At 47.3% G+C, this 25,883-nt stretch overlaps 19 non-coding genes across 19 annotated transcripts; all 19 read left to right on the top strand.

Moving 5' to 3' along the window:
• Positions 1-2,373: 2,373 nt before the first annotated feature.
• On the top strand, positions 2,374-2,445 carry TRNAP-UGG (transfer RNA proline (anticodon UGG)). Its single transcript has one exon. It is a non-coding gene; the product is annotated as a tRNA-Pro (tRNA).
• A 419-nt stretch (positions 2,446-2,864) lies between these two features.
• TRNAV-CAC (transfer RNA valine (anticodon CAC)) lies at positions 2,865-2,937 on the top strand. The gene has a single exon. It is a non-coding gene; the product is annotated as a tRNA-Val (tRNA).
• Positions 2,938-4,252: 1,315 nt separating this feature from the next.
• Positions 4,253-4,324, top strand: TRNAP-UGG (transfer RNA proline (anticodon UGG)). The gene has a single exon. It is a non-coding gene; the product is annotated as a tRNA-Pro (tRNA).
• A 420-nt stretch (positions 4,325-4,744) lies between these two features.
• TRNAV-CAC (transfer RNA valine (anticodon CAC)) lies at positions 4,745-4,817 on the top strand. The gene has a single exon. It is a non-coding gene; the product is annotated as a tRNA-Val (tRNA).
• A 1,784-nt stretch (positions 4,818-6,601) lies between these two features.
• Positions 6,602-6,674, top strand: TRNAV-CAC (transfer RNA valine (anticodon CAC)). Its single transcript has one exon. It is a non-coding gene; the product is annotated as a tRNA-Val (tRNA).
• Positions 6,675-8,458: 1,784 nt separating this feature from the next.
• Positions 8,459-8,531, top strand: TRNAV-CAC (transfer RNA valine (anticodon CAC)). Its single transcript has one exon. It is a non-coding gene; the product is annotated as a tRNA-Val (tRNA).
• Positions 8,532-9,850: 1,319 nt separating this feature from the next.
• On the top strand, positions 9,851-9,922 carry TRNAP-UGG (transfer RNA proline (anticodon UGG)). The gene has a single exon. It is a non-coding gene; the product is annotated as a tRNA-Pro (tRNA).
• Positions 9,923-10,342: 420 nt separating this feature from the next.
• Positions 10,343-10,415, top strand: TRNAV-CAC (transfer RNA valine (anticodon CAC)). Its single transcript has one exon. It is a non-coding gene; the product is annotated as a tRNA-Val (tRNA).
• A 1,319-nt stretch (positions 10,416-11,734) lies between these two features.
• On the top strand, positions 11,735-11,806 carry TRNAP-UGG (transfer RNA proline (anticodon UGG)). Its single transcript has one exon. It is a non-coding gene; the product is annotated as a tRNA-Pro (tRNA).
• Positions 11,807-12,226: 420 nt separating this feature from the next.
• TRNAV-CAC (transfer RNA valine (anticodon CAC)) lies at positions 12,227-12,299 on the top strand. The gene has a single exon. It is a non-coding gene; the product is annotated as a tRNA-Val (tRNA).
• A 1,784-nt stretch (positions 12,300-14,083) lies between these two features.
• Positions 14,084-14,156, top strand: TRNAV-CAC (transfer RNA valine (anticodon CAC)). The gene has a single exon. It is a non-coding gene; the product is annotated as a tRNA-Val (tRNA).
• A 1,315-nt stretch (positions 14,157-15,471) lies between these two features.
• Positions 15,472-15,543, top strand: TRNAP-UGG (transfer RNA proline (anticodon UGG)). Its single transcript has one exon. It is a non-coding gene; the product is annotated as a tRNA-Pro (tRNA).
• Positions 15,544-15,963: 420 nt separating this feature from the next.
• On the top strand, positions 15,964-16,036 carry TRNAV-CAC (transfer RNA valine (anticodon CAC)). Its single transcript has one exon. It is a non-coding gene; the product is annotated as a tRNA-Val (tRNA).
• Positions 16,037-19,188: 3,152 nt separating this feature from the next.
• On the top strand, positions 19,189-19,260 carry TRNAP-UGG (transfer RNA proline (anticodon UGG)). The gene has a single exon. It is a non-coding gene; the product is annotated as a tRNA-Pro (tRNA).
• A 419-nt stretch (positions 19,261-19,679) lies between these two features.
• TRNAV-CAC (transfer RNA valine (anticodon CAC)) lies at positions 19,680-19,752 on the top strand. Its single transcript has one exon. It is a non-coding gene; the product is annotated as a tRNA-Val (tRNA).
• Positions 19,753-21,067: 1,315 nt separating this feature from the next.
• TRNAP-UGG (transfer RNA proline (anticodon UGG)) lies at positions 21,068-21,139 on the top strand. The gene has a single exon. It is a non-coding gene; the product is annotated as a tRNA-Pro (tRNA).
• A 420-nt stretch (positions 21,140-21,559) lies between these two features.
• On the top strand, positions 21,560-21,632 carry TRNAV-CAC (transfer RNA valine (anticodon CAC)). Its single transcript has one exon. It is a non-coding gene; the product is annotated as a tRNA-Val (tRNA).
• A 1,784-nt stretch (positions 21,633-23,416) lies between these two features.
• On the top strand, positions 23,417-23,489 carry TRNAV-CAC (transfer RNA valine (anticodon CAC)). Its single transcript has one exon. It is a non-coding gene; the product is annotated as a tRNA-Val (tRNA).
• Positions 23,490-25,273: 1,784 nt separating this feature from the next.
• TRNAV-CAC (transfer RNA valine (anticodon CAC)) lies at positions 25,274-25,346 on the top strand. The gene has a single exon. It is a non-coding gene; the product is annotated as a tRNA-Val (tRNA).
• The last annotated feature ends 537 nt before the right edge of the window (positions 25,347-25,883 follow it).

The raw sequence follows: 25,883 nt of genomic DNA on the forward strand, positions 1-25,883 counted from the left end.
TGGTCATCTTTACCAAAGGGGAGATGCTGCTTTTTCCAGTGTCACGCCCATGCTCTCAGGGCTGGAGGGAGGAGGGCTGCTTTTTGTTTTTACAGGCAAAAGGAAAGGCCCAGCCCTCAGAGCTTCTGCCAATGCAGATCCCAGCAGGTGCAAAATAAAGGCTCTCCCCCACCTTGCCAGCTGCAGATTGATCAGAAGACTGCTAGTCTAGTGTGTTGGGCCACTTTCTCTCTTCTGTGTATCGTCCCCTCTTATTACATAAACAGCATAAGAGGAATAAAGGAAGGAAGGAAGGAAGGAAGGAAGGAACAGTGTATCGCAAGCACCTTCCACCCTGATGTCAATGGGCCACCAACCTTCGGGATGAGGAGGAGACCTGTGAAGACAGTCAGAGCGTGCCGACTGGGGCATTCATTTGGCTCATACACCGACAAGGCTTTCAGCGGCAGGAACAAACTTCAGGAATAGGCATTCTTGGCCTCGAATCCTAAGGGGGGTGCAAACGCTGAGGACAATTCCGTCAAATGCTCAAAGGACCGTGGCTCGTTGGTCTAGGGGTATGATTCTCGCTTTGGGTGCGAGAGGTCCCAATCAAGGTGGTTAACTTGAGCTCCTATTTTTTGTTTTTTCAATGTTATTTTCATTGGACAGACTCTCTGGTTTTCTCGGTAAGCAGTAGTCGATGAACAATTCACTTCCTGAACCTCTTTGCGTGCCATGTCCTTGCGACAAGCACTTTGTGTTCTCTGTTAGCTCTCAGTAACATTCCTTGATTTGCTTGTGAGTTTTGGCCGTCCGATCTCAAAGTGGAAATATGTCCTTCCCTCTGTACGCTGCATAGGCCCTCAGCTGGCATACTTGTATATGTGCGCATGCTTGATAGGACGTATGTTTTAGGCTGGATTGTGTGAGCTTCAGGCGCAAGGCATTTGATTAGTCTTTAAGCAGGTCCACTTGCACTGCCCTTTGCACCTGTTCTCCCAGTCCCTACAAAGGTGAGTAAGCAGCTGTTTCTGTAGTGTAGTGGTTATCACGTTCGCCTAGACCGGGCAGAAACACTCTCTGCTGGCATTTTACACAAAATAGTTTTTTTCCCCTTTTGTCACACACAAATGTAAAGTATGAACTTATTTGCGTTCCCATGGAAATAGCATATGCTCTCAAGAGCTTGAGAAATACACTGGGAAGGCAAGCATCCTCACATGTATTCTGTATATGGGGCCAATAAAAAAATGCACGCGCTTGCATTTTGTGTATGTAATGTTGCAGAGCACAGAGAGGATTTATTTTCCCTACTGCTGGGTATTTGAGTCTCTGGGATCACAGTTGGGTCCGCTCCGTCCTCTGAAATGGTCCATATTAGTTACATAGGTTAGTGTACCAAAGAAATAATACATTTTCATATACAGCTTCTTCATTTCTGTGTTCTGAGGGATTACCAGTTGTAAGAAATGCACTTGCCGGTACAGTGATTCCCTGGCTTTCTCTGGCCCGAGAAAGCTTTTCCTCTGAAGTGGGAACAGAAGTTGGACTGCTTCTGCTGAACTTCCTGAAAGCAGAGCTGGCGGGAGGAGGGACTTTTTGAGTGCTGGGAAAATTTGAGCTGGAAATTTGCATCGGCTGGACAGAGATTGCTTGGAGCAGCCAAAATATAATAACGGCCATGGCGCTCAAGTAAAGCAGAAAGCTTTTAGTATACACCTTTTGCACTCTTGTCAACGAAGCTGGGCTCTGTGAATGCTCACCCTACGCAAGAAAAGAGAACAGACTTTGCTGGTGACCTAAATATATCTCGCCTGATCGAGCACGATTGAGCTCTGAGTGAGCAGCTGTGCAATGGTCATCTTTACCAAAGGGGAGATGCTGCTTTTTCCAGTGTCACGCCCATGCTCTCAGGGCTGGAGGGAGGAGGGCTGCTTTTTGTTTTTACAGGCAAAAGGAAAGGCCCAGCCCTCAGAGCTTCTGCCAATGCAGATCCCAGCAGGTGCAAAATAAAGGCTCTCCCCCACCTTGCCAGCTGCAGATTGATCAGAAGACTGCTAGTCTAGTGTGTTGGGCCACTTTCTCTCTTCTGTGTATCGTCCCCTCTTATTACATAAACAGCATAAGAGGAATAAAGGAAGGAAGGAAGGAAGGAAGGAACAGTGTATCGCAAGCACCTTCCACCCTGATGTCAATGGGCCACCAACCTTCGGGATGAGGAGGAGACCTGTGAAGACAGTCAGAGCGTGCCGACTGGGGCATTCATTTGGCTCATACACCGACAAGGCTTTCAGCGGCAGGAACAAACTTCAGGAATAGGCATTCTTGGCCTCGAATCCTAAGGGGGGTGCAAACGCTGAGGACAATTCCGTCAAATGCTCAAAGGACCGTGGCTCGTTGGTCTAGGGGTATGATTCTCGCTTTGGGTGCGAGAGGTCCCGGGTTCAAATCCCGGACGAGCCCAATCAAGGTGGTTAACTTGAGCTCCTTTTTTTGTTTTTTCAATGTTATTTTCATTGGACAGACTCTCTGGTTTTCTCGGTAAGCAGTAGTCGATGAACAATTCACTTCCTGAACCTCTTTGCGTGCCATGTCCTTGCGACAAGCACTTTGTGTTCTCTGTTAGCTCTCAGTAACATTCCTTGATTTGCTTGTGAGTTTTGGCCGTCCGATCTCAAAGTGGAAATATGTCCTTCCCTCTGTACGCTGCATAGGCCCTCAGCTGGCATACTTGTATATGTGCGCATGCTTGATAGGACGTATGTTTTAGGCTGGATTGTGTGAGCTTCAGGCGCAAGGCATTTGATTAGTCTTTAAGCAGGTCCACTTGCACTGCCCTTTGCACCTGTTCTCCCAGTCCCTACAAAGGTGAGCAAGCAGCTGTTTCTGTAGTGTAGTGGTTATCACGTTCGCCTCACACGCGAAAGGTCCCCGGTTCGAGACCGGGCAGAAACACTCTCTGCTGGCATTTTACACAAAATAGTTTTTTTCCCCTTTTGTCACACACAAATGTAAAGTATGAACTTATTTGCGTTCCCATGGAAATAGCATATGCTCTCAAGAGCTTGAGAAATACACTGGGAAGGCAAGCATCCTCACATGTATTCTGTATATGGGGCCAATAAAAAAATGCACGCGCTTGCATTTTGTGTATGTAATGTTGCAGAGCACAGAGAGGATTTATTTTCCCTACTGCTGGGTATTTGGGTCTCTGGGATCACAGTTGGGTCCGCTCCGTCCTCTGAAATGGTCCATATTAGTTACATAGGTTAGTGTACCAAAGAAATAATACATTTTCATATACAGCTTCTTCATTTCTGTGTTCTGAGGGATTACCAGTTGTAAGAAATGCACTTGCCGGTACAGTGATTCCCTGGCTTTCTCTGGCCCGAGAAAGCTTTTCCTCTGAAGTGGGAACAGAAGTTGGACTGCTTCTGCTGAACTTCCTGAAAGCAGAGCTGGCGGGAGGAGGGACTTTTTGAGTGCTGGGAAAATTTGAGCTGGAAATTTGCATCGGCTGGACAGAGATTGCTTGGAGCAGCCAAAATATAATAACGGCCATGGCGCTCAAGTAAAGCAGAAAGCTTTTAGTATACACCTTTTGCACTCTTGTCAACGAAGCTGGGCTCTGTGAATGCTCACCCTACGCAAGAAAAGAGAACAGACTTTGCTGGTGACCTAAATATATCTCGCCTGATCGAGCACGATCGAGCTCTGAGTGAGCAGCTGTGCAATGGTCATCTTTACCAAAGGGGAGATGCTGCTTTTTCCAGTGTCACGCCCATGCTCTCAGGGCTGGAGGGAGGAGGGCTGCTTTTTGTTTTTACAGGCAAAAGGAAAGGCCCAGCCCTCAGAGCTTCTGCCAATGCAGATCCCAGCAGGTGCAAAATAAAGGCTCTCCCCCACCTTGCCAGCTGCAGATTGATCAGAAGACTGCTAGTCTAGTGTGTTGGGCCACTTTCTCTCTTCTGTGTATCGTCCCCTCTTATTACATAAACAGCATAAGAGGAATAAAGGAAGGAAGGAAGGAAGGAAGGAACAGTGTATCGCAAGCACCTTCCACCCTGATGTCAATGGGCCACCAACCTTCGGGATGAGGAGGAGACCTGTGAAGACAGTCAGAGCGTGCCGACTGGGGCATTCATTTGGCTCATACACCGACAAGGCTTTCAGCGGCAGGAACAAACTTCAGGAATAGGCATTCTTGGCCTCGAATCCTAAGGGGGGTGCAAACGCTGAGGACAATTCCGTCAAATGCTCAAAGGACCGTGGCTCGTTGGTCTAGGGGTATGATTCTCGCTTTGGGTGCGAGAGGTCCTGGGTTCAAATCCCGGACGAGCCCAATCAAGGTGGTTAACTTGAGCTCCTTTTTTTTGTTTTTTCAATGTTATTTTCATTGGACAGACTCTCTGGTTTTCTCGGTAAGCAGTAGTCGATGAACAATTCACTTCCTGAACCTCTTTGCGTGCCATGTCCTTGCGACAAGCACTTTGTGTTCTCTGTTAGCTCTCAGTAACATTCCTTGATTTGCTTGTGAGTTTTGGCCGTCCGATCTCAAAGTGGAAATATGTCCTTCCCTCTGTACGCTGCATAGGCCCTCAGCTGGCATACTTGTATATGTGCGCATGCTTGATAGGACGTATGTTTTAGGCTGGATTGTGTGAGCTTCAGGCGCAAGGCATTTGATTAGTCTTTAAGCAGGTCCACTTGCACTGCCCTTTGCACCTGTTCTCCCAGTCCCTACAAAGGTGAGCAAGCAGCTGTTTCTGTAGTGTAGTGGTTATCACGTTCGCCTCACACGCGAAAGGTCCCCGGTTCGAGACCGGGCAGAAACACTCTCTGCTGGCATTTTACACAAAATAGTTTTTTTCCCCTTTTGTCACACACAAATGTAAAGTATGAACTTATTTGCGTTCTCATGGAAATAGCATATGCTCTCAAGAGCTTGAGAAATACACTGGGAAGGCAAGCATCCTCACATGTATTCTGTATATGGGGCCAATAAAAAAATGCACGCGCTTGCATTTTGTGTATGTAATGTTGCAGAGCACAGAGAGGATTTATTTTCCCTACTGCTGGGTATTTGGGTCTCTGGGATCACAGTTGGGTCCGCTCCGTCCTCTGAAATGGTCCATATTAGTTACATAGGTTAGTGTACCAAAGAAATAATACATTTTCATATACAGCTTCTTCATTTCTGTGTTCTGAGGGATTACCAGTTGTAAGAAATGCACTTGCCGGTACAGTGATTCCCTGGCTTTCTCTGGCCCGAGAAAGCTTTTCCTCTGAAGTGGGAACAGAAGTTGGACTGCTTCTGCTGAACTTCCTGAAAGCAGAGCTGGCGGGAGGAGGGACTTTTTGAGTGCTGGGAAAATTTGAGCTGGAAATTTGCATCGGCTGGACAGAGATTGCTTGGAGCAGCCAAAATATAATAACGGCCATGGCGCTCAAGTAAAGCAGAAAGCTTTTAGTATACACCTTTTGCACTCTTGTCAACGAAGCTGGGCTCTGTGAATGCTCACCCTACGCAAGAAAAGAGAACAGACTTTGCTGGTGACCTAAATATATCTCGCCTGATCGAGCACGATCGAGCTCTGAGTGAGCAGCTGTGCAATGGTCATCTTTACCAAAGGGGAGATGCTGCTTTTTCCAGTGTCACGCCCATGCTCTCAGGGCTGGAGGGAGGAGGGCTGCTTTTTGTTTTTACAGGCAAAAGGAAAGGCCCAGCCCTCAGAGCTTCTGCCAATGCAGATCCCAGCAGGTGCAAAATAAAGGCTCTCCCCCACCTTGCCAGCTGCAGATTGATCAGAAGACTGCTAGTCTAGTGTGTTGGGCCACTTTCTCTCTTCTGTGTATCGTCCCCTCTTATTACATAAACAGCATAAGAGGAATAAAGGAAGGAAGGAAGGAAGGAAGGAACAGTGTATCGCAAGCACCTTCCACCCTGATGTCAATGGGCCACCAACCTTCGGGATGAGGAGGAGACCTGTGAAGACAGTCAGAGCGTGCCGACTGGGGCATTCATTTGGCTCATACACCGACAAGGCTTTCAGCGGCAGGAACAAACTTCAGGAATAGGCATTCTTGGCCTCGAATCCTAAGGGGGGTGCAAACGCTGAGGACAATTCCGTCAAATGCTCAAAGGACCGTGGCTCGTTGGTCTAGGGGTATGATTCTCGCTTTGGGTGCGAGAGGTCCCAATCAAGGTGGTTAACTTGAGCTCCTATTTTTTGTTTTTTCAATGTTATTTTCATTGGACAGACTCTCTGGTTTTCTCGGTAAGCAGTAGTCGATGAACAATTCACTTCCTGAACCTCTTTGCGTGCCATGTCCTTGCGACAAGCACTTTGTGTTCTCTGTTAGCTCTCAGTAACATTCCTTGATTTGCTTGTGAGTTTTGGCCGTCCGATCTCAAAGTGGAAATATGTCCTTCCCTCTGTACGCTGCATAGGCCCTCAGCTGGCATACTTGTATATGTGCGCATGCTTGATAGGACGTATGTTTTAGGCTGGATTGTGTGAGCTTCAGGCGCAAGGCATTTGATTAGTCTTTAAGCAGGTCCACTTGCACTGCCCTTTGCACCTGTTCTCCCAGTCCCTACAAAGGTGAGCAAGCAGCTGTTTCTGTAGTGTAGTGGTTATCACGTTCGCCTCACACGCGAAAGGTCCCCGGTTCGAGACCGGGCAGAAACACTCTCTGCTGGCATTTTACACAAAATAGTTTTTTTCCCCTTTTGTCACACACAAATGTAAAGTATGAACTTATTTGCGTTCCCATGGAAATAGCATATGCTCTCAAGAGCTTGAGAAATACACTGGGAAGGCAAGCATCCTCACATGTATTCTGTATATGGGGCCAATAAAAAAATGCACGCGCTTGCATTTTGTGTATGTAATGTTGCAGAGCACAGAGAGGATTTATTTTCCCTACTGCTGGGTATTTGGGTCTCTGGGATCACAGTTGGGTCCGCTCCGTCCTCTGAAATGGTCCATATTAGTTACATAGGTTAGTGTACCAAAGAAATAATACATTTTCATATACAGCTTCTTCATTTCTGTGTTCTGAGGGATTACCAGTTGTAAGAAATGCACTTGCCGGTACAGTGATTCCCTGGCTTTCTCTGGCCCGAGAAAGCTTTTCCTCTGAAGTGGGAACAGAAGTTGGACTGCTTCTGCTGAACTTCCTGAAAGCAGAGCTGGCGGGAGGAGGGACTTTTTGAGTGCTGGGAAAATTTGAGCTGGAAATTTGCATCGGCTGGACAGAGATTGCTTGGAGCAGCCAAAATATAATAACGGCCATGGCGCTCAAGTAAAGCAGAAAGCTTTTAGTATACACCTTTTGCACTCTTGTCAACGAAGCTGGGCTCTGTGAATGCTCACCCTACGCAAGAAAAGAGAACAGACTTTGCTGGTGACCTAAATATATCTCGCCTGATCGAGCACGATCGAGCTCTGAGTGAGCAGCTGTGCAATGGTCATCTTTACCAAAGGGGAGATGCTGCTTTTTCCAGTGTCACGCCCATGCTCTCAGGGCTGGAGGGAGGAGGGCTGCTTTTTGTTTTTACAGGCAAAAGGAAAGGCCCAGCCCTCAGAGCTTCTGCCAATGCAGATCCCAGCAGGTGCAAAATAAAGGCTCTCCCCCACCTTGCCAGCTGCAGATTGATCAGAAGACTGCTAGTCTAGTGTGTTGGGCCACTTTCTCTCTTCTGTGTATCGTCCCCTCTTATTACATAAACAGCATAAGAGGAATAAAGGAAGGAAGGAAGGAAGGAAGGAACAGTGTATCGCAAGCACCTTCCACCCTGATGTCAATGGGCCACCAACCTTCGGGATGAGGAGGAGACCTGTGAAGACAGTCAGAGCGTGCCGACTGGGGCATTCATTTGGCTCATACACCGACAAGGCTTTCAGCGGCAGGAACAAACTTCAGGAATAGGCATTCTTGGCCTCGAATCCTAAGGGGGGTGCAAACGCTGAGGACAATTCCGTCAAATGCTCAAAGGACCGTGGCTCGTTGGTCTAGGGGTATGATTCTCGCTTTGGGTGCGAGAGGTCCCAATCAAGGTGGTTAACTTGAGCTCCTATTTTTTGTTTTTTCAATGTTATTTTCATTGGACAGACTCTCTGGTTTTCTCGGTAAGCAGTAGTCGATGAACAATTCACTTCCTGAACCTCTTTGCGTGCCATGTCCTTGCGACAAGCACTTTGTGTTCTCTGTTAGCTCTCAGTAACATTCCTTGATTTGCTTGTGAGTTTTGGCCGTCCGATCTCAAAGTGGAAATATGTCCTTCCCTCTGTACGCTGCATAGGCCCTCAGCTGGCATACTTGTATATGTGCGCATGCTTGATAGGACGTATGTTTTAAGCTGGATTGTGTGAGCTTCAGGCGCAAGGCATTTGATTAGTCTTTAAGCAGGTCCACTTGCACTGCCCTTTGCACCTGTTCTCCCAGTCCCTACAAAGGTGAGTAAGCAGCTGTTTCTGTAGTGTAGTGGTTATCACGTTCGCCTCACACGCGAAAGGTCCCCGGTTCGAGACCGGGCAGAAACACTCTCTGCTGGCATTTTACACAAAATAGTTTTTTTCCCCTTTTGTCACACACAAATGTAAAGTATGAACTTATTTGCGTTCCCATGGAAATAGCATATGCTCTCAAGAGCTTGAGAAATACACTGGGAAGGCAAGCATCCTCACATGTATTCTGTATATGGGGCCAATAAAAAAATGCACGCGCTTGCATTTTGTGTATGTAATGTTGCAGAGCACAGAGAGGATTTATTTTCCCTACTGCTGGGTATTTGAGTCTCTGGGATCACAGTTGGGTCCGCTCCGTCCTCTGAAATGGTCCATATTAGTTACATAGGTTAGTGTACCAAAGAAATAATACATTTTCATATACAGCTTCTTCATTTCTGTGTTCTGAGGGATTACCAGTTGTAAGAAATGCACTTGCCGGTACAGTGATTCCCTGGCTTTCTCTGGCCCGAGAAAGCTTTTCCTCTGAAGTGGGAACAGAAGTTGGACTGCTTCTGCTGAACTTCCTGAAAGCAGAGCTGGCGGGAGGAGGGACTTTTTGAGTGCTGGGAAAATTTGAGCTGGAAATTTGCATCGGCTGGACAGAGATTGCTTGGAGCAGCCAAAATATAATAACGGCCATGGCGCTCAAGTAAAGCAGAAAGCTTTTAGTATACACCTTTTGCACTCTTGTCAACGAAGCTGGGCTCTGTGAATGCTCACCCTACGCAAGAAAAGAGAACAGACTTTGCTGGTGACCTAAATATATCTCGCCTGATCGAGCACGATCGAGCTCTGAGTGAGCAGCTGTGCAATGGTCATCTTTACCAAAGGGGAGATGCTGCTTTTTCCAGTGTCACGCCCATGCTCTCAGGGCTGGAGGGAGGAGGGCTGCTTTTTGTTTTTACAGGCAAAAGGAAAGGCCCAGCCCTCAGAGCTTCTGCCAATGCAGATCCCAGCAGGTGCAAAATAAAGGCTCTCCCCCACCTTGCCAGCTGCAGATTGATCAGAAGACTGCTAGTCTAGTGTGTTGGGCCACTTTCTCTCTTCTGTGTATCGTCCCCTCTTATTACATAAACAGCATAAGAGGAATAAAGGAAGGAAGGAAGGAAGGAAGGAAGGAACAGTGTATCGCAAGCACCTTCCACCCTGATGTCAATGGGCCACCAACCTTCGGGATGAGGAGGAGACCTGTGAAGACAGTCAGAGCGTGCCGACTGGGGCATTCATTTGGCTCATACACCGACAAGGCTTTCAGCGGCAGGAACAAACTTCAGGAATAGGCATTCTTGGCCTCGAATCCTAAGGGGGGTGCAAACGCTGAGGACAATTCCGTCAAATGCTCAAAGGACCGTGGCTCGTTGGTCTAGGGGTATGATTCTCGCTTTGGGTGCGAGAGGTCCCGGGTTCAAATCCCGGACGAGCCCAATCAAGGTGGTTAACTTGAGCTCCTTTTTTTTGTTTTTTCAATGTTATTTTCATTGGACAGACTCTCTGGTTTTCTCGGTAAGCAGTAGTCGATGAACAATTCACTTCCTGAACCTCTTTGCGTGCCATGTCCTTGCGACAAGCACTTTGTGTTCTCTGTTAGCTCTCAGTAACATTCCTTGATTTGCTTGTGAGTTTTGGCCGTCCGATCTCAAAGTGGAAATATGTCCTTCCCTCTGTACGCTGCATAGGCCCTCAGCTGGCATACTTGTATATGTGCGCATGCTTGATAGGACGTATGTTTTAGGCTGGATTGTGTGAGCTTCAGGCGCAAGGCATTTGATTAGTCTTTAAGCAGGTCCACTTGCACTGCCCTTTGCACCTGTTCTCCCAGTCCCTACAAAGGTGAGCAAGCAGCTGTTTCTGTAGTGTAGTGGTTATCACGTTCGCCTCACACGCGAAAGGTCCCCGGTTCGAGACCGGGCAGAAACACTCTCTGCTGGCATTTTACACAAAATAGTTTTTTTCCCCTTTTGTCACACACAAATGTAAAGTATGAACTTATTTGCGTTCCCATGGAAATAGCATATGCTCTCAAGAGCTTGAGAAATACACTGGGAAGGCAAGCATCCTCACATGTATTCTGTATATGGGGCCAATAAAAAAATGCACGCGCTTGCATTTTGTGTATGTAATGTTGCAGAGCACAGAGAGGATTTATTTTCCCTACTGCTGGGTATTTGGGTCTCTGGGATCACAGTTGGGTCCGCTCCGTCCTCTGAAATGGTCCATATTAGTTACATAGGTTAGTGTACCAAAGAAATAATACATTTTCATATACAGCTTCTTCATTTCTGTGTTCTGAGGGATTACCAGTTGTAAGAAATGCACTTGCCGGTACAGTGATTCCCTGGCTTTCTCTGGCCCGAGAAAGCTTTTCCTCTGAAGTGGGAACAGAAGTTGGACTGCTTCTGCTGAACTTCCTGAAAGCAGAGCTGGCGGGAGGAGGGACTTTTTGAGTGCTGGGAAAATTTGAGCTGGAAATTTGCATCGGCTGGACAGAGATTGCTTGGAGCAGCCAAAATATAATAACGGCCATGGCGCTCAAGTAAAGCAGAAAGCTTTTAGTATACACCTTTTGCACTCTTGTCAACGAAGCTGGGCTCTGTGAATGCTCACCCTACGCAAGAAAAGAGAACAGACTTTGCTGGTGACCTAAATATATCTCGCCTGATCGAGCACGATCGAGCTCTGAGTGAGCAGCTGTGCAATGGTCATCTTTACCAAAGGGGAGATGCTGCTTTTTCCAGTGTCACGCCCATGCTCTCAGGGCTGGAGGGAGGAGGGCTGCTTTTTGTTTTTACAGGCAAAAGGAAAGGCCCAGCCCTCAGAGCTTCTGCCAATGCAGATCCCAGCAGGTGCAAAATAAAGGCTCTCCCCCACCTTGCCAGCTGCAGATTGATCAGAAGACTGCTAGTCTAGTGTGTTGGGCCACTTTCTCTCTTCTGTGTATCGTCCCCTCTTATTACATAAACAGCATAAGAGGAATAAAGGAAGGAAGGAAGGAAGGAAGGAAGGAACAGTGTATCGCAAGCACCTTCCACCCTGATGTCAATGGGCCACCAACCTTCGGGATGAGGAGGAGACCTGTGAAGACAGTCAGAGCGTGCCGACTGGGGCATTCATTTGGCTCATACACCGACAAGGCTTTCAGCGGCAGGAACAAACTTCAGGAATAGGCATTCTTGGCCTCGAATCCTAAGGGGGGTGCAAACGCTGAGGACAATTCCGTCAAATGCTCAAAGGACCGTGGCTCGTTGGTCTAGGGGTATGATTCTCGCTTTGGGTGCGAGAGGTCCCGGGTTCAAATCCCGGACGAGCCCAATCAAGGTGGTTAACTTGAGCTCCTTTTTTTTGTTTTTTCAATGTTATTTTCATTGGACAGACTCTCTGGTTTTCTCGGTAAGCAGTAGTCGATGAACAATTCACTTCCTGAACCTCTTTGCGTGCCATGTCCTTGCGACAAGCACTTTGTGTTCTCTGTTAGCTCTCAGTAACATTCCTTGATTTGCTTGTGAGTTTTGGCCGTCCGATCTCAAAGTGGAAATATGTCCTTCCCTCTGTACGCTGCATAGGCCCTCAGCTGGCATACTTGTATATGTGCGCATGCTTGATAGGACGTATGTTTTAGGCTGGATTGTGTGAGCTTCAGGCGCAAGGCATTTGATTAGTCTTTAAGCAGGTCCACTTGCACTGCCCTTTGCACCTGTTCTCCCAGTCCCTACAAAGGTGAGCAAGCAGCTGTTTCTGTAGTGTAGTGGTTATCACGTTCGCCTCACACGCGAAAGGTCCCCGGTTCGAGACCGGGCAGAAACACTCTCTGCTGGCATTTTACACAAAATAGTTTTTTTCCCCTTTTGTCACACACAAATGTAAAGTATGAACTTATTTGCGTTCCCATGGAAATAGCATATGCTCTCAAGAGCTTGAGAAATACACTGGGAAGGCAAGCATCCTCACATGTATTCTGTATATGGGGCCAATAAAAAAATGCACGCGCTTGCATTTTGTGTATGTAATGTTGCAGAGCACAGAGAGGATTTATTTTCCCTACTGCTGGGTATTTGGGTCTCTGGGATCACAGTTGGGTCCGCTCCGTCCTCTGAAATGGTCCATATTAGTTACATAGGTTAGTGTACCAAAGAAATAATACATTTTCATATACAGCTTCTTCATTTCTGTGTTCTGAGGGATTACCAGTTGTAAGAAATGCACTTGCCGGTACAGTGATTCCCTGGCTTTCTCTGGCCCGAGAAAGCTTTTCCTCTGAAGTGGGAACAGAAGTTGGACTGCTTCTGCTGAACTTCCTGAAAGCAGAGCTGGCGGGAGGAGGGACTTTTTGAGTGCTGGGAAAATTTGAGCTGGAAATTTGCATCGGCTGGACAGAGATTGCTTGGAGCAGCCAAAATATAATAACGGCCATGGCGCTCAAGTAAAGCAGAAAGCTTTTAGTATACACCTTTTGCACTCTTGTCAACGAAGCTGGGCTCTGTGAATGCTCACCCTACGCAAGAAAAGAGAACAGACTTTGCTGGTGACCTAAATATATCTCGCCTGATCGAGCACGATCGAGCTCTGAGTGAGCAGCTGTGCAATGGTCATCTTTACCAAAGGGGAGATGCTGCTTTTTCCAGTGTCACGCCCATGCTCTCAGGGCTGGAGGGAGGAGGGCTGCTTTTTGTTTTTACAGGCAAAAGGAAAGGCCCAGCCCTCAGAGCTTCTGCCAATGCAGATCCCAGCAGGTGCAAAATAAAGGCTCTCCCCCACCTTGCCAGCTGCAGATTGATCAGAAGACTGCTAGTCTAGTGTGTTGGGCCACTTTCTCTCTTCTGTGTATCGTCCCCTCTTATTACATAAACAGCATAAGAGGAATAAAGGAAGGAAGGAAGGAAGGAAGGAACAGTGTATCGCAAGCACCTTCCACCCTGATGTCAATGGGCCACCAACCTTCGGGATGAGGAGGAGACCTGTGAAGACAGTCAGAGCGTGCCGACTGGGGCATTCATTTGGCTCATACACCGACAAGGCTTTCAGCGGCAGGAACAAACTTCAGGAATAGGCATTCTTGGCCTCGAATCCTAAGGGGGGTGCAAACGCTGAGGACAATTCCGTCAAATGCTCAAAGGACCGTGGCTCGTTGGTCTAGGGGTATGATTCTCGCTTTGGGTGCGAGAGGTCCCAATCAAGGTGGTTAACTTGAGCTCCTATTTTTTGTTTTTTCAATGTTATTTTCATTGGACAGACTCTCTGGTTTTCTCGGTAAGCAGTAGTCGATGAACAATTCACTTCCTGAACCTCTTTGCGTGCCATGTCCTTGCGACAAGCACTTTGTGTTCTCTGTTAGCTCTCAGTAACATTCCTTGATTTGCTTGTGAGTTTTGGCCGTCCGATCTCAAAGTGGAAATATGTCCTTCCCTCTGTACGCTGCATAGGCCCTCAGCTGGCATACTTGTATATGTGCGCATGCTTGATAGGACGTATGTTTTAGGCTGGATTGTGTGAGCTTCAGGCGCAAGGCATTTGATTAGTCTTTAAGCAGGTCCACTTGCACTGCCCTTTGCACCTGTTCTCCCAGTCCCTACAAAGGTGAGTAAGCAGCTGTTTCTGTAGTGTAGTGGTTATCACGTTCGCCTCACACGCGAAAGGTCCCCGGTTCGAGACCGGGCAGAAACACTCTCTGCTGGCATTTTACACAAAATAGTTTTTTTCCCCTTTTGTCACACACAAATGTAAAGTATGAACTTATTTGCGTTCCCATGGAAATAGCATATGCTCTCAAGAGCTTGAGAAATACACTGGGAAGGCAAGCATCCTCACATGTATTCTGTATATGGGGCCAATAAAAAAATGCACGCGCTTGCATTTTGTGTATGTAATGTTGCAGAGCACAGAGAGGATTTATTTTCCCTACTGCTGGGTATTTGAGTCTCTGGGATCACAGTTGGGTCCGCTCCGTCCTCTGAAATGGTCCATATTAGTTACATAGGTTAGTGTACCAAAGAAATAATACATTTTCATATACAGCTTCTTCATTTCTGTGTTCTGAGGGATTACCAGTTGTAAGAAATGCACTTGCCGGTACAGTGATTCCCTGGCTTTCTCTGGCCCGAGAAAGCTTTTCCTCTGAAGTGGGAACAGAAGTTGGACTGCTTCTGCTGAACTTCCTGAAAGCAGAGCTGGCGGGAGGAGGGACTTTTTGAGTGCTGGGAAAATTTGAGCTGGAAATTTGCATCGGCTGGACAGAGATTGCTTGGAGCAGCCAAAATATAATAACGGCCATGGCGCTCAAGTAAAGCAGAAAGCTTTTAGTATACACCTTTTGCACTCTTGTCAACGAAGCTGGGCTCTGTGAATGCTCACCCTACGCAAGAAAAGAGAACAGACTTTGCTGGTGACCTAAATATATCTCGCCTGATCGAGCACGATCGAGCTCTGAGTGAGCAGCTGTGCAATGGTCATCTTTACCAAAGGGGAGATGCTGCTTTTTCCAGTGTCACGCCCATGCTCTCAGGGCTGGAGGGAGGAGGGCTGCTTTTTGTTTTTACAGGCAAAAGGAAAGGCCCAGCCCTCAGAGCTTCTGCCAATGCAGATCCCAGCAGGTGCAAAATAAAGGCTCTCCCCCACCTTGCCAGCTGCAGATTGATCAGAAGACTGCTAGTCTAGTGTGTTGGGCCACTTTCTCTCTTCTGTGTATCGTCCCCTCTTATTACATAAACAGCATAAGAGGAATAAAGGAAGGAAGGAAGGAAGGAAGGAACAGTGTATCGCAAGCACCTTCCACCCTGATGTCAATGGGCCACCAACCTTCGGGATGAGGAGGAGACCTGTGAAGACAGTCAGAGCGTGCCGACTGGGGCATTCATTTGGCTCATACACCGACAAGGCTTTCAGCGGCAGGAACAAACTTCAGGAATAGGCATTCTTGGCCTCGAATCCTAAGGGGGGTGCAAACGCTGAGGACAATTCCGTCAAATGCTCAAAGGACCGTGGCTCGTTGGTCAAGGGGTATGATTCTCGCTTTGGGTGCGAGAGGTCCCGGGTTCAAATCCCGGACGAGCCCAATCAAGGTGGTTAACTTGAGCTCCATTTTTTTGTTTTTTCAATGTTATTTTCATTGGACAGACTCTCTGGTTTTCTCGGTAAGCAGTAGTCGATGAACAATTCACTTCCTGAACCTCTTTGCGTGCCATGTCCTTGCGACAAGCACTTTGTGTTCTCTGTTAGCTCTCAGTAACATTCCTTGATTTGCTTGTGAGTTTTGGCCGTCCGATCTCAAAGTGGAAATATGTCCTTCCCTCTGTACGCTGCATAGGCCCTCAGCTGGCATACTTGTATATGTGCGCATGCTTGATAGGACGTATGTTTTAGGCTGGATTGTGTGAGCTTCAGGCGCAAGGCATTTGATTAGTCTTTAAGCAGGTCCACTTGCACTGCCCTTTGCACCTGTTCTCCCAGTCCCTACAAAGGTGAGCAAGCAGCTGTTTCTGTAGTGTAGTGGTTATCACGTTCGCCTCACACGCGAAAGGTCCCCGGTTCGAGACCGGGCAGAAACACTCTCTGCTGGCATTTTACACAAAATAGTTTTTTTCCCCTTTTGTCACACACAAATGTAAAGTATGAACTTATTTGCGTTCCCATGGAAATAGCATATGCTCTCAAGAGCTTGAGAAATACACTGGGAAGGCAAGCATCCTCACATGTATTCTGTATATGGGGCCAATAAAAAAATGCACGCGCTTGCATTTTGTGTATGTAATGTTGCAGAGCACAGAGAGGATTTATTTTCCCTACTGCTGGGTATTTGGGTCTCTGGGATCACAGTTGGGTCCGCTCCGTCCTCTGAAATGGTCCATATTAGTTACATAGGTTAGTGTACCAAAGAAATAATACATTTTCATATACAGCTTCTTCATTTCTGTGTTCTGAGGGATTACCAGTTGTAAGAAATGCACTTGCCGGTACAGTGATTCCCTGGCTTTCTCTGGCCCGAGAAAGCTTTTCCTCTGAAGTGGGAACAGAAGTTGGACTGCTTCTGCTGAACTTCCTGAAAGCAGAGCTGGCGGGAGGAGGGACTTTTTGAGTGCTGGGAAAATTTGAGCTGGAAATTTGCATCGGCTGGACAGAGATTGCTTGGAGCAGCCAAAATATAATAACGGCCATGGCGCTCAAGTAAAGCAGAAAGCTTTTAGTATACACCTTTTGCACTCTTGTCAACGAAGCTGGGCTCTGTGAATGCTCACCCTACGCAAGAAAAGAGAACAGACTTTGCTGGTGACCTAAATATATCTCGCCTGATCGAGCACGATCGAGCTCTGAGTGAGCAGCTGTGCAATGGTCATCTTTACCAAAGGGGAGATGCTGCTTTTTCCAGTGTCACGCCCATGCTCTCAGGGCTGGAGGGAGGAGGGCTGCTTTTTGTTTTTACAGGCAAAAGGAAAGGCCCAGCCCTCAGAGCTTCTGCCAATGCAGATCCCAGCAGGTGCAAAATAAAGGCTCTCCCCCACCTTGCCAGCTGCAGATTGATCAGAAGACTGCTAGTCTAGTGTGTTGGGCCACTTTCTCTCTTCTGTGTATCGTCCCCTCTTATTACATAAACAGCATAAGAGGAATAAAGGAAGGAAGGAAGGAAGGAAGGAAGGAACAGTGTATCGCAAGCACCTTCCACCCTGATGTCAATGGGCCACCAACCTTCGGGATGAGGAGGAGACCTGTGAAGACAGTCAGAGCGTGCCGACTGGGGCATTCATTTGGCTCATACACCGACAAGGCTTTCAGCGGCAGGAACAAACTTCAGGAATAGGCATTCTTGGCCTCGAATCCTAAGGGGGGTGCAAACGCTGAGGACAATTCCGTCAAATGCTCAAAGGACCGTGGCTCGTTGGTCTAGGGGTATGATTCTCGCTTTGGGTGCGAGAGGTCCCAATCAAGGTGGTTAACTTGAGCTCCTATTTTTTGTTTTTTCAATGTTATTTTCATTGGACAGACTCTCTGGTTTTCTCGGTAAGCAGTAGTCGATGAACAATTCACTTCCTGAACCTCTTTGCGTGCCATGTCCTTGCGACAAGCACTTTGTGTTCTCTGTTAGCTCTCAGTAACATTCCTTGATTTGCTTGTGAGTTTTGGCCGTCCGATCTCAAAGTGGAAATATGTCCTTCCCTCTGTACGCTGCATAGGCCCTCAGCTGGCATACTTGTATATGTGCGCATGCTTGATAGGACGTATGTTTTAGGCTGGATTGTGTGAGCTTCAGGCGCAAGGCATTTGATTAGTCTTTAAGCAGGTCCACTTGCACTGCCCTTTGCACCTGTTCTCCCAGTCCCTACAAAGGTGAGTAAGCAGCTGTTTCTGTAGTGTAGTGGTTATCACGTTCGCCTAGACCGGGCAGAAACACTCTCTGCTGGCATTTTACACAAAATAGTTTTTTTCCCCTTTTGTCACACACAAATGTAAAGTATGAACTTATTTGCGTTCCCATGGAAATAGCATATGCTCTCAAGAGCTTGAGAAATACACTGGGAAGGCAAGCATCCTCACATGTATTCTGTATATGGGGCCAATAAAAAAATGCACGCGCTTGCATTTTGTGTATGTAATGTTGCAGAGCACAGAGAGGATTTATTTTCCCTACTGCTGGGTATTTGAGTCTCTGGGATCACAGTTGGGTCCGCTCCGTCCTCTGAAATGGTCCATATTAGTTACATAGGTTAGTGTACCAAAGAAATAATACATTTTCATATACAGCTTCTTCATTTCTGTGTTCTGAGGGATTACCAGTTGTAAGAAATGCACTTGCCGGTACAGTGATTCCCTGGCTTTCTCTGGCCCGAGAAAGCTTTTCCTCTGAAGTGGGAACAGAAGTTGGACTGCTTCTGCTGAACTTCCTGAAAGCAGAGCTGGCGGGAGGAGGGACTTTTTGAGTGCTGGGAAAATTTGAGCTGGAAATTTGCATCGGCTGGACAGAGATTGCTTGGAGCAGCCAAAATATAATAACGGCCATGGCGCTCAAGTAAAGCAGAAAGCTTTTAGTATACACCTTTTGCACTCTTGTCAACGAAGCTGGGCTCTGTGAATGCTCACCCTACGCAAGAAAAGAGAACAGACTTTGCTGGTGACCTAAATATATCTCGCCTGATCGAGCACGATTGAGCTCTGAGTGAGCAGCTGTGCAATGGTCATCTTTACCAAAGGGGAGATGCTGCTTTTTCCAGTGTCACGCCCATGCTCTCAGGGCTGGAGGGAGGAGGGCTGCTTTTTGTTTTTACAGGCAAAAGGAAAGGCCCAGCCCTCAGAGCTTCTGCCAATGCAGATCCCAGCAGGTGCAAAATAAAGGCTCTCCCCCACCTTGCCAGCTGCAGATTGATCAGAAGACTGCTAGTCTAGTGTGTTGGGCCACTTTCTCTCTTCTGTGTATCGTCCCCTCTTATTACATAAACAGCATAAGAGGAATAAAGGAAGGAAGGAAGGAAGGAAGGAACAGTGTATCGCAAGCACCTTCCACCCTGATGTCAATGGGCCACCAACCTTCGGGATGAGGAGGAGACCTGTGAAGACAGTCAGAGCGTGCCGACTGGGGCATTCATTTGGCTCATACACCGACAAGGCTTTCAGCGGCAGGAACAAACTTCAGGAATAGGCATTCTTGGCCTCGAATCCTAAGGGGGGTGCAAACGCTGAGGACAATTCCGTCAAATGCTCAAAGGACCGTGGCTCGTTGGTCTAGGGGTATGATTCTCGCTTTGGGTGCGAGAGGTCCCGGGTTCAAATCCCGGACGAGCCCAATCAAGGTGGTTAACTTGAGCTCCTTTTTTTGTTTTTTCAATGTTATTTTCATTGGACAGACTCTCTGGTTTTCTCGGTAAGCAGTAGTCGATGAACAATTCACTTCCTGAACCTCTTTGCGTGCCATGTCCTTGCGACAAGCACTTTGTGTTCTCTGTTAGCTCTCAGTAACATTCCTTGATTTGCTTGTGAGTTTTGGCCGTCCGATCTCAAAGTGGAAATATGTCCTTCCCTCTGTACGCTGCATAGGCCCTCAGCTGGCATACTTGTATATGTGCGCATGCTTGATAGGACGTATGTTTTAGGCTGGATTGTGTGAGCTTCAGGCGCAAGGCATTTGATTAGTCTTTAAGCAGGTCCACTTGCACTGCCCTTTGCACCTGTTCTCCCAGTCCCTACAAAGGTGAGCAAGCAGCTGTTTCTGTAGTGTAGTGGTTATCACGTTCGCCTCACACGCGAAAGGTCCCCGGTTCGAGACCGGGCAGAAACACTCTCTGCTGGCATTTTACACAAAATAGTTTTTTTCCCCTTTTGTCACACACAAATGTAAAGTATGAACTTATTTGCGTTCCCATGGAAATAGCATATGCTCTCAAGAGCTTGAGAAATACACTGGGAAGGCAAGCATCCTCACATGTATTCTGTATATGGGGCCAATAAAAAAATGCACGCGCTTGCATTTTGTGTATGTAATGTTGCAGAGCACAGAGAGGATTTATTTTCCCTACTGCTGGGTATTTGGGTCTCTGGGATCACAGTTGGGTCCGCTCCGTCCTCTGAAATGGTCCATATTAGTTACATAGGTTAGTGTACCAAAGAAATAATACATTTTCATATACAGCTTCTTCATTTCTGTGTTCTGAGGGATTACCAGTTGTAAGAAATGCACTTGCCGGTACAGTGATTCCCTGGCTTTCTCTGGCCCGAGAAAGCTTTTCCTCTGAAGTGGGAACAGAAGTTGGACTGCTTCTGCTGAACTTCCTGAAAGCAGAGCTGGCGGGAGGAGGGACTTTTTGAGTGCTGGGAAAATTTGAGCTGGAAATTTGCATCGGCTGGACAGAGATTGCTTGGAGCAGCCAAAATATAATAACGGCCATGGCGCTCAAGTAAAGCAGAAAGCTTTTAGTATACACCTTTTGCACTCTTGTCAACGAAGCTGGGCTCTGTGAATGCTCACCCTACGCAAGAAAAGAGAACAGACTTTGCTGGTGACCTAAATATATCTCGCCTGATCGAGCACGATCGAGCTCTGAGTGAGCAGCTGTGCAATGGTCATCTTTACCAAAGGGGAGATGCTGCTTTTTCCAGTGTCACGCCCATGCTCTCAGGGCTGGAGGGAGGAGGGCTGCTTTTTGTTTTTACAGGCAAAAGGAAAGGCCCAGCCCTCAGAGCTTCTGCCAATGCAGATCCCAGCAGGTGCAAAATAAAGGCTCTCCCCCACCTTGCCAGCTGCAGATTGATCAGAAGACTGCTAGTCTAGTGTGTTGGGCCACTTTCTCTCTTCTGTGTATCGTCCCCTCTTATTACATAAACAGCATAAGAGGAATAAAGGAAGGAAGGAAGGAAGGAAGGAACAGTGTATCGCAAGCACCTTCCACCCTGATGTCAATGGGCCACCAACCTTCGGGATGAGGAGGAGACCTGTGAAGACAGTCAGAGCGTGCCGACTGGGGCATTCATTTGGCTCATACACCGACAAGGCTTTCAGCGGCAGGAACAAACTTCAGGAATAGGCATTCTTGGCCTCGAATCCTAAGGGGGGTGCAAACGCTGAGGACAATTCCGTCAAATGCTCAAAGGACCGTGGCTCGTTGGTCTAGGGGTATGATTCTCGCTTTGGGTGCGAGAGGTCCTGGGTTCAAATCCCGGACGAGCCCAATCAAGGTGGTTAACTTGAGCTCCTTTTTTTTGTTTTTTCAATGTTATTTTCATTGGACAGACTCTCTGGTTTTCTCGGTAAGCAGTAGTCGATGAACAATTCACTTCCTGAACCTCTTTGCGTGCCATGTCCTTGCGACAAGCACTTTGTGTTCTCTGTTAGCTCTCAGTAACATTCCTTGATTTGCTTGTGAGTTTTGGCCGTCCGATCTCAAAGTGGAAATATGTCCTTCCCTCTGTACGCTGCATAGGCCCTCAGCTGGCATACTTGTATATGTGCGCATGCTTGATAGGACGTATGTTTTAGGCTGGATTGTGTGAGCTTCAGGCGCAAGGCATTTGATTAGTCTTTAAGCAGGTCCACTTGCACTGCCCTTTGCACCTGTTCTCCCAGTCCCTACAAAGGTGAGCAAGCAGCTGTTTCTGTAGTGTAGTGGTTATCACGTTCGCCTCACACGCGAAAGGTCCCCGGTTCGAGACCGGGCAGAAACACTCTCTGCTGGCATTTTACACAAAATAGTTTTTTTCCCCTTTTGTCACACACAAATGTAAAGTATGAACTTATTTGCGTTCTCATGGAAATAGCATATGCTCTCAAGAGCTTGAGAAATACACTGGGAAGGCAAGCATCCTCACATGTATTCTGTATATGGGGCCAATAAAAAAATGCACGCGCTTGCATTTTGTGTATGTAATGTTGCAGAGCACAGAGAGGATTTATTTTCCCTACTGCTGGGTATTTGGGTCTCTGGGATCACAGTTGGGTCCGCTCCGTCCTCTGAAATGGTCCATATTAGTTACATAGGTTAGTGTACCAAAGAAATAATACATTTTCATATACAGCTTCTTCATTTCTGTGTTCTGAGGGATTACCAGTTGTAAGAAATGCACTTGCCGGTACAGTGATTCCCTGGCTTTCTCTGGCCCGAGAAAGCTTTTCCTCTGAAGTGGGAACAGAAGTTGGACTGCTTCTGCTGAACTTCCTGAAAGCAGAGCTGGCGGGAGGAGGGACTTTTTGAGTGCTGGGAAAATTTGAGCTGGAAATTTGCATCGGCTGGACAGAGATTGCTTGGAGCAGCCAAAATATAATAACGGCCATGGCGCTCAAGTAAAGCAGAAAGCTTTTAGTATACACCTTTTGCACTCTTGTCAACGAAGCTGGGCTCTGTGAATGCTCACCCTACGCAAGAAAAGAGAACAGACTTTGCTGGTGACCTAAATATATCTCGCCTGATCGAGCACGATCGAGCTCTGAGTGAGCAGCTGTGCAATGGTCATCTTTACCAAAGGGGAGATGCTGCTTTTTCCAGTGTCACGCCCATGCTCTCAGGGCTGGAGGGAGGAGGGCTGCTTTTTGTTTTTACAGGCAAAAGGAAAGGCCCAGCCCTCAGAGCTTCTGCCAATGCAGATCCCAGCAGGTGCAAAATAAAGGCTCTCCCCCACCTTGCCAGCTGCAGATTGATCAGAAGACTGCTAGTCTAGTGTGTTGGGCCACTTTCTCTCTTCTGTGTATCGTCCCCTCTTATTACATAAACAGCATAAGAGGAATAAAGGAAGGAAGGAAGGAAGGAAGGAACAGTGTATCGCAAGCACCTTCCACCCTGATGTCAATGGGCCACCAACCTTCGGGATGAGGAGGAGACCTGTGAAGACAGTCAGAGCGTGCCGACTGGGGCATTCATTTGGCTCATACACCGACAAGGCTTTCAGCGGCAGGAACAAACTTCAGGAATAGGCATTCTTGGCCTCGAATCCTAAGGGGGGTGCAAACGCTGAGGACAATTCCGTCAAATGCTCAAAGGACCGTGGCTCGTTGGTCTAGGGGTATGATTCTCGCTTTGGGTGCGAGAGGTCCCAATCAAGGTGGTTAACTTGAGCTCCTATTTTTTGTTTTTTCAATGTTATTTTCATTGGACAGACTCTCTGGTTTTCTCGGTAAGCAGTAGTCGATGAACAATTCACTTCCTGAACCTCTTTGCGTGCCATGTCCTTGCGACAAGCACTTTGTGTTCTCTGTTAGCTCTCAGTAACATTCCTTGATTTGCTTGTGAGTTTTGGCCGTCCGATCTCAAAGTGGAAATATGTCCTTCCCTCTGTACGCTGCATAGGCCCTCAGCTGGCATACTTGTATATGTGCGCATGCTTGATAGGACGTATGTTTTAGGCTGGATTGTGTGAGCTTCAGGTGCAAGGCATTTGATTAGTCTTTAAGCAGGTCCACTTGCACTGCCCTTTGCACCTGTTCTCCCAGTCCCTACAAAGGTGAGCAAGCAGCTGTTTCTGTAGTGTAGTGGTTATCACGTTCGCCTCACACGCGAAAGGTCCCCGGTTCGAGACCGGGCAGAAACACTCTCTGCTGGCATTTTACACAAAATAGTTTTTTTCCCCTTTTGTCACACACAAATGTAAAGTATGAACTTATTTGCGTTCCCATGGAAATAGCATATGCTCTCAAGAGCTTGAGAAATACACTGGGAAGGCAAGCATCCTCACATGTATTCTGTATATGGGGCCAATAAAAAAATGCACGCGCTTGCATTTTGTGTATGTAATGTTGCAGAGCACAGAGAGGATTTATTTTCCCTACTGCTGGGTATTTGGGTCTCTGGGATCACAGTTGGGTCCGCTCCGTCCTCTGAAATGGTCCATATTAGTTACATAGGTTAGTGTACCAAAGAAATAATACATTTTCATATACAGCTTCTTCATTTCTGTGTTCTGAGGGATTACCAGTTGTAAGAAATGCACTTGCCGGTACAGTGATTCCCTGGCTTTCTCTGGCCCGAGAAAGCTTTTCCTCTGAAGTGGGAACAGAAGTTGGACTGCTTCTGCTGAACTTCCTGAAAGCAGAGCTGGCGGGAGGAGGGACTTTTTGAGTGCTGGGAAAATTTGAGCTGGAAATTTGCATCGGCTGGACAGAGATTGCTTGGAGCAGCCAAAATATAATAACGGCCATGGCGCTCAAGTAAAGCAGAAAGCTTTTAGTATACACCTTTTGCACTCTTGTCAACGAAGCTGGGCTCTGTGAATGCTCACCCTACGCAAGAAAAGAGAACAGACTTTGCTGGTGACCTAAATATATCTCGCCTGATCGAGCACGATCGAGCTCTGAGTGAGCAGCTGTGCAATGGTCATCTTTACCAAAGGGGAGATGCTGCTTTTTCCAGTGTCACGCCCATGCTCTCAGGGCTGGAGGGAGGAGGGCTGCTTTTTGTTTTTACAGGCAAAAGGAAAGGCCCAGCCCTCAGAGCTTCTGCCAATGCAGATCCCAGCAGGTGCAAAATAAAGGCTCTCCCCCACCTTGCCAGCTGCAGATTGATCAGAAGACTGCTAGTCTAGTGTGTTGGGCCACTTTCTCTCTTCTGTGTATCGTCCCCTCTTATTACATAAACAGCATAAGAGGAATAAAGGAAGGAAGGAAGGAAGGAAGGAACAGTGTATCGCAAGCACCTTCCACCCTGATGTCAATGGGCCACCAACCTTCGGGATGAGGAGGAGACCTGTGAAGACAGTCAGAGCGTGCCGACTGGGGCATTCATTTGGCTCATACACCGACAAGGCTTTCAGCGGCAGGAACAAACTTCAGGAATAGGCATTCTTGGCCTCGAATCCTAAGGGGGGTGCAAACGCTGAGGACAATTCCGTCAAATGCTCAAAGGACCGTGGCTCGTTGGTCTAGGGGTATGATTCTCGCTTTGGGTGCGAGAGGTCCCAATCAAGGTGGTTAACTTGAGCTCCTATTTTTTGTTTTTTCAATGTTATTTTCATTGGACAGACTCTCTGGTTTTCTCGGTAAGCAGTAGTCGATGAACAATTCACTTCCTGAACCTCTTTGCGTGCCATGTCCTTGCGACAAGCACTTTGTGTTCTCTGTTAGCTCTCAGTAACATTCCTTGATTTGCTTGTGAGTTTTGGCCGTCCGATCTCAAAGTGGAAATATGTCCTTCCCTCTGTACGCTGCATAGGCCCTCAGCTGGCATACTTGTATATGTGCGCATGCTTGATAGGACGTATGTTTTAGGCTGGATTGTGTGAGCTTCAGGCGCAAGGCATTTGATTAGTCTTTAAGCAGGTCCACTTGCACTGCCCTTTGCACCTGTTCTCCCAGTCCCTACAAAGGTGAGTAAGCAGCTGTTTCTGTAGTGTAGTGGTTATCACGTTCGCCTCACACGCGAAAGGTCCCCGGTTCGAGACCGGGCAGAAACACTCTCTGCTGGCATTTTACACAAAATAGTTTTTTTCCCCTTTTGTCACACACAAATGTAAAGTATGAACTTATTTGCGTTCCCATGGAAATAGCATATGCTCTCAAGAGCTTGAGAAATACACTGGGAAGGCAAGCATCCTCACATGTATTCTGTATATGGGGCCAATAAAAAAATGCACGCGCTTGCATTTTGTGTATGTAATGTTGCAGAGCACAGAGAGGATTTATTTTCCCTACTGCTGGGTATTTGAGTCTCTGGGATCACAGTTGGGTCCGCTCCGTCCTCTGAAATGGTCCATATTAGTTACATAGGTTAGTGTACCAAAGAAATAATACATTTTCATATACAGCTTCTTCATTTCTGTGTTCTGAGGGATTACCAGTTGTAAGAAATGCACTTGCCGGTACAGTGATTCCCTGGCTTTCTCTGGCCCGAGAAAGCTTTTCCTCTGAAGTGGGAACAGAAGTTGGACTGCTTCTGCTGAACTTCCTGAAAGCAGAGCTGGCGGGAGGAGGGACTTTTTGAGTGCTGGGAA

The sequence above is a fragment of the Ambystoma mexicanum genome, chromosome 2q (genome assembly GCF_040938575.1).
Source record: "Ambystoma mexicanum isolate Mex_15411 chromosome 2q, UKY_AmexF1_1, whole genome shotgun sequence".
Taxonomy (NCBI): Eukaryota; Metazoa; Chordata; class Amphibia; order Caudata; family Ambystomatidae; genus Ambystoma; species Ambystoma mexicanum.